This window comes from Ambystoma mexicanum, chromosome 1q (assembly GCF_040938575.1).
Source record: "Ambystoma mexicanum isolate Mex_15411 chromosome 1q, UKY_AmexF1_1, whole genome shotgun sequence".
NCBI lineage: Eukaryota > Metazoa > Chordata > Amphibia > Caudata > Ambystomatidae > Ambystoma > Ambystoma mexicanum.
The window spans coordinates 707,746,008-707,758,338 of record NC_090922.1 but is presented as its reverse complement, the minus strand read 5'-3'; the positions used below and the strand labels follow the sequence as shown (position 1 = coordinate 707,758,338).

Here is a 12,331-nt window from a genome sequence, read left to right as displayed (position 1 = left end):
CAGCTGGCAAATGACACTGAAGAAGGGTTCAACGTAATAAAAGTGGAACTAAGAGCTTTACGGTTGATGACCATGCAAAACAGGTATGTCTTGGACCTGTTGACTGCGATGGATGGAGGTGTTTGCCGAAAAATCGGAAGTGCCTGCTGCACTTTCGTACCTTCTGAAGACGCAGACAACGGCTCCCTGTCCCATGTGATCGAAGCAGTACATAACCTGGGAGAAAGAATGAAAATGGAAGGCGGAGCAGAAGAAAGCACGTGGTTCGACAATATATTCTCCTGGGTTCCATCATGGCTGGGAATGACTGTGAAATTTTTGATGCAGGCTGTGGTGTTGCTCCTCTTTATTTTTTGCCTGTGCCAGGTGGGTCATCGATGTTGTGCTAACGCAGTACCTAATGGTGCAATGATGATGGTGACAATGGGCAACACCCGTGGTACAATACAAACTATGCAGGAAGTGCAGGTACAAACAGGGACTGATGACACACCCAGGTATCAGCTAGTGCCCAGGTATCATGACAAGGATATCTTAGACAAATTGTGGCATACCACCATCAGAGAGCCCCGTATACTAGAATGGTACCAGGAGGTGTGGGTAGACTTGGAAGGAGAGAGCGGATGTATATACTTGACCTGTACCCCAGATGAGTATGCTAGGAGAGGTGAAAGCTTAAGGGGGGTGTGCAGAGCGTGGATGCCCATAAAAGGGACACCAGCATGGGATGACGCAATCATTGACGAAGGAGTGTAGGAGATTGGAAGATTTAAAGAATTTGTTACTTAAGTAACGAAAGGGGGGAAATGTAGGGGAGGATTGGTCCAAAAGACCCCCCTTGCCTACATCCCTTCCCCAGGTGAGGGCCATGGCTTATCGGGCGTCCCCTCATACCACCAGGGCCCAGGTGGTGGAGGACTCACCTGCTGAACACATTGCCCACATGTATTGAATTTAGCTAGGCCTCAGAAACCATTTTGTCTAATAAAGATGGTGTGAGTTCAGCACACTGTAGCGCGGCCCCCACCCTCGGAGAATTTCAATTATCCCTGTGGCCGCAGCTCCCTGGCAGATCCGCTGTGAGCCCGTTCCCACGAACAAGTCGGACATGAGCTAGTGTAAGATACCAACACTGTAACATTTCACCTTCCGCAGAGTATCACTGCTCCCAGCATGACCCGGCCAGCGAGGCCTGGGTGAAAAAGAGAACTGTAAAACGGTCCTCGGATAAAAGCAAAGGTTCCCAAATACCAATGCCAAAACTACCTGCAATATGCACATTTTCCTCACAACACCTCTTCTATTAAAGAAACCTGTAAAATGTATAAATATGGTAGAATGCATGCTTACATGACATTAGCAATGAAAAACCCACACCACTGCTGTTGTGTGCTAACAATAAAAAAGCATTCTAGGGGACTATTCGTTAGGTGTATCATTGAAAAATGTACACCCCATGGTCCCGCGCCATAACCAGACTAATGCTGCTAGAGTGCAAGGAAAGACAAATGTAACCATACAGAGGGCTCATGTAAAGGACGCGCGAGAATGCGCCTGTCATGCGTGTATGTCTAAGCCCCTCATGTGCCACTACCGTCACGTACGGTGGCGAGTCATTTTCTATGTGCTCTACCAACCTTACTACTACCTCACTTACTGCAAATGTATATGCTTGTAACTAAATGTTGTAGTTGTTAAAACATAGTGTACAAATAATGTGCTCCGACTGGCTATATTTGAGAGACATTTAGCAAAGTTAAAATGTTTTTGAATGATCCAAATGAGTATTACAGAGTGTTCAAATGTTTATGATGTTTTCACCTAAAGTCGGCAACACACGAGGAAGATACCTTTGTGAATATGTGCAAGGCCATTCCCCCTCCCACCATGCGAAGACTGCCAAGCAAGAGAGCAGAGGCCCGCGCCGCGCTGCTCCACCTCCCCCAACTAGGCTGGAGCCGCTTCAAAGATTTGTAGTCCCCTCTGCAGCACCCAAGGCCATGGCCCGCCACCTGCATTATTTACAGCTCAGCAGTAAACCTCTGCCTGAATACACAAATCCAAAGGTGCCCCCTCTTAAACCCCACAACCCACCGGATCACCTTAGACTTATGGCCCCTGTACAATTAGGACACCCAATACTGTGGCAACATACAGCAGCACATCCATAACGACTTCTAACAAGACAGAAAGATATGTACCGCCTGTCCCATGCCCTGAGACTTAGCCCCTCAACCTATGGTACCGGTCAACAGGACACTGGTAACCATGCACTGATGAATCACCATCAAACCCCTCACAAGGTGCATTCCTCCTGTGTTGCGTTAACCTGTAGAATAACCTATTGAAAGATTTACTAAAGAAGATAATATTGCAATAACTGAATGACTGCGGTGTGCATGACCTAGGGCAAATAAGTCAGGAAAAGACATTCATCTCTGACACGGGCCACAATGGCACAACAACACCGCCCGGATGAACTCAGCTGACCTGCCAGGCCAAGCCCAACCCACGAGGCTGACCAGTGACGTCCTCCAGCAGCCAAGGCCAACCACATCGCAGCAGCGCCTATAGCTAGTCATCGCCACCCAATCCCATTGAACTTGTGCCCCTTATAGTATGCAGGTTCTGATATGTTTTGTAAATATATACGCCTGCCTTTGCTATTGTCAGACAGAGCGCTCTCGGAGTTTGCAGAGTTCTTTGCATGCCCTATTCTGATTGATAAACTCCCATTTACGCTCACCCACATTCTGTCTTGGCCTTATTCCCATTTTGGGAGAGTCCTTCATTGTCTCTCATTGCGGGGAGGATCGTGCTGGTTGGGGACGCTTGCCTTCAGCTGTGTGAATGTGAGTCACTAATGCTACATATCTCTCTAGAGAATGTGCAATGAGCGGCTGAGGGATTGAAGATTAATAAAGTGCCTCATCATATTGCTTTCCAAATTGATTTTATTGTAAATTCATAGACCTAGTTTTCCTAGCACGTCCTTTGGATATAATTAACTGCTCTTTGATAGAGACAAACCAATCTCTATGGGCACAGTTTTTATACCAGTTGTGGTAAACTGTAGGATACATATTTAAGATTGCACACATTTTTAACCCATTCCATGTCTGAAAATGGATTTTAATAACCTGACTTGTATTTTGTCCTTAAAAATGGAGACCATCATACAAAATATTAAAGATCTAACACTATCTGGCTACTTTAAGGGAGGCTGTTGGGTCCTAAGTGATGGACCTAGAATGAGCCCCCTGAATATTTTGCTTTTCTTGTACTAGTTCACTAACCTTCTGCCCCTAGTGATGCCCTGAGACCTATTCAAGGCCTAAAAAGAGGCGCAAATCTGGTTGTAGTGTCCTTAGCATATTTTCTACTGACCTAGTAACCCTGCTCAGTAAGTGGAGCGTAACCCATTGTGGGTGGCAGAAATATGTGTTTTAAATACCTTATTGTTGTGAATGGACCTGTGGTCACGCAGGCCAGTCAGACAAGAGCTGGCGGAACCCATCATACTTACAGGGATCACCTTGAGGGCTGTGATCGCATGGCAAGTCACCAGCTTCCCAGAGCTCCCAGACTAGCAACTGCGCTCTGGTCACACAGTGGGACAGTTGCCTGGGGGCACCTAGGTTACACATGCTGACCTGGGGTCACCCAGATCAGCAGGGTGGCAGGACCGTAATCACACGATGTAGGCCTGTAGGCCCATCGAAATGAGACAGAGGCAGAAGTGCCATGACATGGAGTATGTCGCTGTTCTGAGGCACGTGCGAGCTGAGGCTCCTTTTATTAGCAGTCAGTCATGACGTCGCCATTACGTAATCTTGTAGGGGCAACACCACACGCCTCCTTTCCCATAACAAAGACAGTATCACTGGACATCAAATAAATAAACAGTTACGAACAGCAATACTTGGTCCACGTGGGAATCGTAAGATAAAACTATAACCACATACATTGAGACTATCAGTTACAGACATTAACACATACAACAACCACTCTTTATATCTTTTGTGGGTGATGGTCAGAGTTGGTGAACTGCTGGCGGCATGGTGCCAGTTCTACCACATTTATTCAGCAGGGGAGAACTGAAAATTTCAACCAATGGAGGACACCACTGTTAGGGGAGTTTTCCTTACGTCCTACTGGCAGTAAGACTTTACTAAGTTATCCCAGTGGTTTGTAGATCCCCAACTCTAGTATCAGTCTGTACTAGCTCAGGACCTTGGTAGTGTAGCAGAGCAGTCAGGCTTATATTAAGAGGAAGATATGAGCTGTAGGTAAGTACACTACATTTTTGTTAGACAGGCACAATAAAGAAGCACTTACATGTATATTTATATAAAAGATGTCCAATTATATTATATTTATTATATTTACACCAGAATCACTTTAAACATTTCAGACGCTTACAACAGAACACTCAGGAATACACTTCAAAAGGATCTTTCACTTTTGTGGTTTTTCGCATTTGTAGCAACGTTAGAAAGGGAAAAGACAAGTTTATCGTATTATCGGCAATTGCGCACTCATGCGGTTTTCAACAGGTCATACAGTAATGCATTTACTCTGCAAACACAGATAGAAAAGTCAATTAAAGAGAGGAAAATAAGTGGTTAGTGCAAGATGAGCTTAGATCAAAATTCTAGAGACAGTTTTAGCCTGGCAAGTCTTTTAAGTCCAAAAACACAACCCTAGCTAAAGATAGTTTGGAGAGGGCTTGAAGTCTAGACAAACCACAAATTATGAAGTGTTCCTGCAGATTTCTTCCATTGTCTAAAGTTATTGAGGCATCAGGTTAGCAACTAACAAAGGTAACCTTAAATCAGACGTGAGAAGGGGGCACATTCAGCACCTTGGGTCAGTGGTAAGAGGGGGTTTCCCTGGGCATCTCTATGTGCACTCCAAAACTCTGGAGAGACTTCGTGGAATCAGGTAAGAAATACCTTTTCCCCCACAGTACCTTTGGTTTGAAGAAAGTGTTTGTGTTGGCTTCTCCGCGATGTGGCAGCTCTGGACCTGACTCCGGATTCCTTGGTCTGGTGATGAAAGGCAGGACAATGGACGATGTCTCTCAGCAGCAGTCTCGAGGGAGGACCTGTAGCACGACTTTTAGCAACATCTTGGTTCACTGTGCAGTTTAGGCACCTTTTCAGCAGCACTAACAAAGGACACGGATCACCCAGTCAATCTTCTTTGCTTCCTGCAGTCCCACACTCTGGTGTGGGGGTCTGGGCGAGTTGGTTCGGATCTCTGGAATGTCCTTACTTATTTGGACGGATTCCGCTTTTCCACGGCGATGCACTCAAAATGGGCAGCATGTCTCCTGGTACTGGGGTTCCACAGTTCTGGAAGCTCCTAGGACCTTGGGGAGGTTTGTCTTGGGACGGGTTGCTCCCACCAGCCAAAGGGAAGGAGTCATCCACTTCGGAACTCCTCTCTGTCGCATAGAAAAAGGGGTCAGGACAGCAGTGGTTGCTCCACGGTCTTGCAAAGTGTCTGCGGCATCTCTGGTCATCGTCTTCTTCGGTTACTTCTGTTTCCTGTGGTCGACTTGCTTTACCCTCCAGAAGTGTCACCTTTTATACAGTTCTAGCACACACTCCTCTGCCATCCCTGTCAGCATTTTACAGAAAGGAGCGTTTGGCTGTCCAATCAGGAAAGCCAGACCACCTGTGGAAGCTGAACCTAATCAGGCACTCTGGCAGACAAAGGACAGGGGCGTTGACGACTCCTCCCCCACTTCATGCCTGCCCAGACACTCTGGAGCCTAGGCGGGGATACCCACTGGTTCCTGCCAAAGGGAAAACACACACACAGACCTCCCCCTCCCCCTCCCAGAATGGTGGAAGAAAGGCTAACAAAGAACAACCACTCTAGTAATGGCGAAAAAAGAAGGGAGGCCCCCAAGCTGGTACTTGGGTGCCCCTTTTGTGCACTACCGAGGCGATGGACATAGCCTGCGGTATAAAAAATACATCCACTGCCACCAGCCATAACTAGGTGATTGTCAATGTGACTAAAAGGTTACAGGAGCAGAGAGAAGTGGGATTTCAAGTGTCCCTTTGGCACTCCACTGAAGGTGGTGTGTGCCAATGTCTCAGACTACAGGGTTTTGGGAGGGATACTACGTAAGAACTGTAGTTACTTGAGGATATATACAAAGAATCATAAAGGAGGACCCTAAGGGTCCCTAGAAACACTGGCCATAAGAAGCTGTGTGCTGCAGTAGTAAAGCACAGATGCCTTTAAAAGCTATGGAGCAGACATACTCCATGGTGCAGGTAGATTTCAAAGAATAGAGTTCTAAAAGACAGAGCCCACAAGAATGAATGAGTGTAAAAAGGCTCCACTCATTCAGGATTGAAAGAAAAACATCCAGAAGTCCAGCAAAAAGTGGTGGGGGTCTCAATAGGAGATGGGATGAAGCATAAAAATGATGAATCTCCCCCACAACCACTGTCGGTCACTGGGACCATATTCAGTATGCCGACAATCTGCAGGATCCCAGCTTCACACACACTTATTTACTGGGACCACTTTAAGCACATTGATGACATGCAGGCTCCTAGCACCGAAAGTACACATTTACTGAGTCCTCTTTGAGCACTTTTGGGGATGCAGGCAGCCAGTTGTACTGTACACATATCAGTCCAGGATAGTTGAGAGCACAGTTCATGAGCCGGTAAAAACGCACCCAGGAACATCGGGGGCCACATCAGCTGTAGTCCCTTGATGGTGGGGCAGGCAGCGAGACACTGGTGGCAGGGCGTCTGGGCTGCTCCACTTATTTCGCTCCCCCAGGCAGGAGTATCATCCTACTGGAGTGGCACCAGACCCCCCACCCACCCCTTCTCCAGGCAGGGGTTGTTGGCATGACACAGGTGACAGGGTGTCTGAACCACATTTCCCCCATTGGAGCTCCAATCATGACGCACGCACATGTACTGCGTTTTCCTTAGCTCTTACCACAGAGCTTAGATGCAGCACGTTTCTCTCCCCCAAGACAGGAGGCCTTTGATTACTTTTCACAGACCTCAGACAAGTCATTCTCTCCTGCATGTCGGGGCACTGTGATCATTTAACATGGATTTTGTGCTTGAAGTTTATAAAAAAAACATATGAGAGATCACATTCAGGCAAATTGTTTCTAGCAATCTTGTAATTTGCTCAGTGTGTTTTCATGTCTGCAATCTTTTTTTTTTTTTACTTTAGTTTTTATTTGCATTTGGACAGTCAAAGATAACACTGTTTTTCTTGAAACCTTATCCAACAAAGATGATGATCCCTCCCCCGGACCCTCCCTTTTACCCCCTATCAACCAATCAGTGTGTTCAGGGAACCAGCGTTCATTCAACAATAGAACCTCTCAGGGACAGATGTACAGTGATATTTTTTACATTGAGTGGACTAGTGTGTATTTGCTCCCCTTTATTGGGTCCTCACAACGAACGTCATCAGCACCTTCACAACTTCTCTGTCAATCTTTAACACCCTCCATTCTAGACAGCAACAGCCCCCATTACCTCTAAGAAGGGCTCCCTGTATTCGTTTACAATGGCTGTCAGCCTCTCCATGTCCATCATGGCACACAATGTACATTCCCATCTTGTGGGAATCTCCCCACCTTCCAGTGTTGGGCCACTGCAAGTCGCCAAGCCCGTAGCATCGGCTCACACACCCTAGGCAATCGGTGCGCTTGGTCGAGATTACTAATAGAATCTGGACCGGGACAAAGGCTCAGCTGGGCCCCTATGAGGTCCTTCATCCAGCTAAGGAGCTCCTGCCAAAAGATGCGAATTCTGGGGCATTCCAACCACATAGGAGCAAGGGACTCCACCCCACCACAACCTCTGGGGCACATGGGTGATGCGCCCGCAAACATTCGTGAAATTTTCAGCGGGTCCCTATGCCACCTGTGCAGTATCTTAAAGTTAGTGGAAGAGTCCTGGTTACCTTGCAAAGGAAAGTTTTTGTGTTGAATCTTGTCAATAAAAGATACTCACGCTGGATGCAGTGTTTCAAATTGTGTTTCTTTACTGTCCATAGTGTACCCCTTTTTCTCCTTGTTCTCCTATGTTTTTTCGATGAATGTAATATGTTGTCACCATGACAAATGCATACTATATGATGCACCATGCTGTACATATACATTATCTAAAAACCTAACTATATCATTAATTCAATTTGTTTAAACCTTATGCACCATGTAACTATGTCACTCACACCTTCACCCTCAACAAATCTCACTTTGGAAACTGTTGAATATCATTTTTATTTTAAACCATCAGCCTCCGGGGTCGAAACATGTATCGGCTGACCACTATTTAGACTATGTGTCTACACTACGGACAATAAAAAAAAACACAATTTGAAACACTGCATCCAGCGTGAGAATCTTTCATTGACAAGATTCAACACAAAAGCTTTCCTTTGCAAGGTAACTAGGACTCTTCCGCTATTCCGCTATAAGAGGTGTTGGGTTCACCTCGTACCACCTGTGACCTTGCACATAACTATCAAAACCAACAAACTAAAAACCGAGCTCAGCACAGGGGTGTCCAATTCTAGATCCACCCTTCCCCTCTTCTCGAATATTAAAGTTATGTTCGACGGTGGAGATGAATAAATTGCTGCAGAATGTCACCTGGGAAGATTCTAGCCCAGTCCTCATCCGTGATTTCACCCCCCGCTATTTCCACCCAATATCTCTTGAAGGTGTATCTCCCCACCTCCGGGGTCGAAAACCAGCATCCTGTATATGCTAAGCAGGGCGCCCCTCTGGGTGGTGGTTCCGTCTAGCCATTTCTCAAACTGGGTTTGGTCCCTGGAGACGCGGGTATCCCACTTTGGGGCGGTAAACATCCCCTTCAGCCTCAGGTATTCAAAGATCGAGATTCTGTCCTGTCCCATTCCTTCTTGGATTTCCTCGTAGCCCCCAACACGACCTTCCTCTAACTACTGTCCCACCCTCTCCTGCCCTTCGTCCCACCACTGCTGGGTGAACCTTATCCCCAGCTTCGTTAGCTGGAATGGGGCGCCCCAGACCGACCCCATAGGTGAGGGCCAGGATGAAAGAGATCGGTTCTCACCACTGGAAGTCTGCAATCTTAACCGTGTTTGTTGAATTGAGAAGTTGTTAAATCTCTTAAAATGTACAAGTCTATGTTTTTCATCTCCGATCCGGAGCTTACAACAGGCTTTATTTATTTATGTATGTATTTATTTATTTAAAACACTGATCGCTGGTCCCAATACAGAGCAAGAACCGAGACCCACATTTTATTTATTTCAAAAACTCCATCGGAGCACACCAAATGCACTGCACATGCGGCGCGGGCCATTCAGGGAGTGGGGGTATGGGTCAAACCTCAGCTCCGACAGAAGAGCATCCTAGCTTGCACCACTGTTGTAGCCCGTGACTCCACCGAGAGGGCTCACCGCCCACTCTCCTAAACAAACGCGGGCAGCCGCATGACATCTTTTCCTGTTTTTCTTTCATTATTTATGTTTCACAGCTGCAACACAGAGAGCTTCCTTTTTCACTGCTGGTTGGCCCGTAAACCATGTTGGGGGTCCGAGAAACTTAATCATTTTATTTTAAAAAGCGCTCTGGTGATAGGAGCACAGATCGCTCACTGCCGGCCCGGGCACACATCAACAGGAGGGCTCACCGTTGCGGGCTGGAGCAGCTGCTACAGGCACTTCAAAGTAGCACAAAGACACGGCACCGGCAGCCACAGGGTTACTACCCGCTGTCCAGTGACCCTGCCTCAGCACCTCAGGGGTCCAGAAAACCTTGGTTGCCATTGTTGTGACTGGACCTGTGGTCACGCAGGCCAGTCAGACCAGCCCTGGGGACACCCAGCGTACTCTTCATTTGGTACGGTTGCGGGTTGGCTCACAGGCACACGGGCCTGCCCGAGGGGTTCTGGGGATGCCCAACACACACTTACAGATACAGGGATCACGCTGCACAGCAAGACATCAGCTGCCAGGGGGCTCACAGGCTAGCAGCTGCACTGTGGTCACATAGTGGGACAGTGGCACCCAGATCAGCAGGGCGGCAGGACCGTGATCACACGGTGTAGGTCTGCAGGCCAAACGAAATGAGACAGAGACAGAAGTGCCATGACATGCAGTCTGCCGCCGTTCTGAAGCACGTGCGAGCTGAGGCTCCTTTTATTAGCAGTCAGTCATGACACCGTCATGACATTTCCTTAAAAGGTGCAACACCACACTTATTACATTTAATAAAACAATTAGGGATTGGTGCCTTGTTGCTGGAACAGAGGACATAGATGCTTCTATTGTACTGTAACTGTAGGGAGTACTACAGCTAAACTTGGTGCCTTTGAATGAAATAATACAGATGCAACCATATATGGGTTTGGCTGCTCTATGCATGTGAAGCCTGGCGCAGAGGCAGCCAAGAACATATTTAGCCAGCATTTTAGTAGGCTTCCTGGATTTAAGGGAGGATCAGCATTCTATTTGCTTTCCCCGAGACAAAGCCTGGGGAAGATTGAATGTGGAAACCCAAAATGATTGGGTGGCTGTGAGGAAAAGCCATCTGGCAAGGGTGAAGAAGCCCTGGCTTGTCTTATTTTTTATTAACCAATAAAATGATGCACGTAATTCCATCTCAGAAAGGGTGGCCTGCTAACTAGGTCCCCTATCATAAGCTCCATGCCAAAAGCATACCATATACCTGTGCCTTGCTGCATATGTCTCCTGATCTGCAGCGCCTGGTCTCCATTGGCACAGAGCAGCTTCAGAGGTGCCCCTTGACAGTTGCTGTGACAGCCAAGTCCCTTCACACATACAGAGGTAGCATTTAAAGTCTGCACCTCTGTTCCAAAACCACATGGTTATGAGCAATTACTATTCTGGTGAAAAGTGCAATCTTTAAACATAAAGCCATATCCGAGTTTAAGGTATGGCGGATAGTAATTCATGAAACCATAAGAAACTACATCTCATTTATATCATAGATGCGTCAACACTGAGCCCAGGTCAGCTGTGGAAGGATTGTATTTATTCTGGTCAGAGAGCTTGGCCCTGCCACAAGCAGGGCAAGAGACTGAATGGCTGTTCCTCTCCTTTGATCCTCTTAGAGGTCGGTCAACAGTGTTCCACAGGGCGACAGCCCCTCAGCAGGGGTTGTCTTGGGAAACCAGCATCATAGGATACAACCCTGGCAAGAGAATAACTAAGTTGGATGCATCTGACAATCCATTTTGAGATGGTCGATGTAGAGATGGGATCACCCTCTCCCCTGCGTATAAAGATAAAAAATAAAAATCTGTTTTCCCGAGTGGTTTAGTCTTTTGAAGGTAATACATGACAGCCCTTCTGACATCTAGGGAATGTGGGCTTGTCTCTGCTCATTATTTGGGTTTTGGAAGAAAGCAGAAGTTCTATGGATTGTCGCGCCCGCATAGGAGCTATCAAGATCGAGGCTACTTGTTCCCAGTGTAGCTTGTAGACTATACTGTTGAGTGGAGTTGGGGGGGAAAAGCGTATGCAAATTTCCCTGACCAGTTAATTAACAGAGCGCTGCCCTTGGATATTGTCTGGGGAAACCTGGATGCTTGTCATGGCATTGTGCGTTTTTCTTGTCTAGCAAAGAGGTCTAAACACCCAGTTTGTGAAGACGTTGTGTAGCATGTCTGCATTCAACTGCCATTTGTGTTCCGAGGACAGTTCTGCACTTCTGCTTAGTATGCCTGTCAGAGAATTGTGTTCCCCAGGAACATGTTGTGCTAGGAGAAACGTGTTGTGTTTTAGTGCACACAGCCAAATGTTCTGGGCTAGTCTGGACAGCTCTGGAGAGTGTGTTCCTCCCTGCTTATTATGTAGAACATGGCGATTGTGAAGTCTGTTAGTACGAGTATTGTTTTGTCTACTAGCTGTTTTGTCTACTAGCTGTTTGAATGCTTGAAGAGCTTTGAAGAATGCTAGCAGTTCCAGAAGGCTGATATACTTTTTGGATAATGCTTGTGTCCACACCCCAGTTTGATTGAGAAAATGAGCTTCCCACCCGGTTAGTCATGAGTCTGTAGTGAGAGTTGCTTCAATTGCTGGGGTGTTGAATGGCTTTCCCTTTAAAAGGTTCTCCTTTGTCCACCAGTGCAGAGATAGAACCAGAGGATTCGAAACCACCACTAGATTGTCCCATAGACCGCTTGATTGCGACCATTATTTCGTTAGCCACTCTTGCATTGGACGCTTGCGCAAGCAGGTGTGTGGCACAAGGTACATGCAGAAAGCCATCATTCTCAGAAGGCGAATGGTCCTTCGTACGGTTTCCTGACGACCG

The 12,331-nt window shown here is 46.9% G+C and overlaps 1 protein-coding gene across 15 annotated transcripts in view; it reads right to left on the bottom strand.

Moving 5' to 3' along the window:
* Nucleotides 1-12,331, bottom strand: part of PDE4DIP (phosphodiesterase 4D interacting protein) — a 1,465,918-nt gene that overhangs the window by 421,919 nt on the left and 1,031,668 nt on the right. The window lies entirely within an intron of this gene.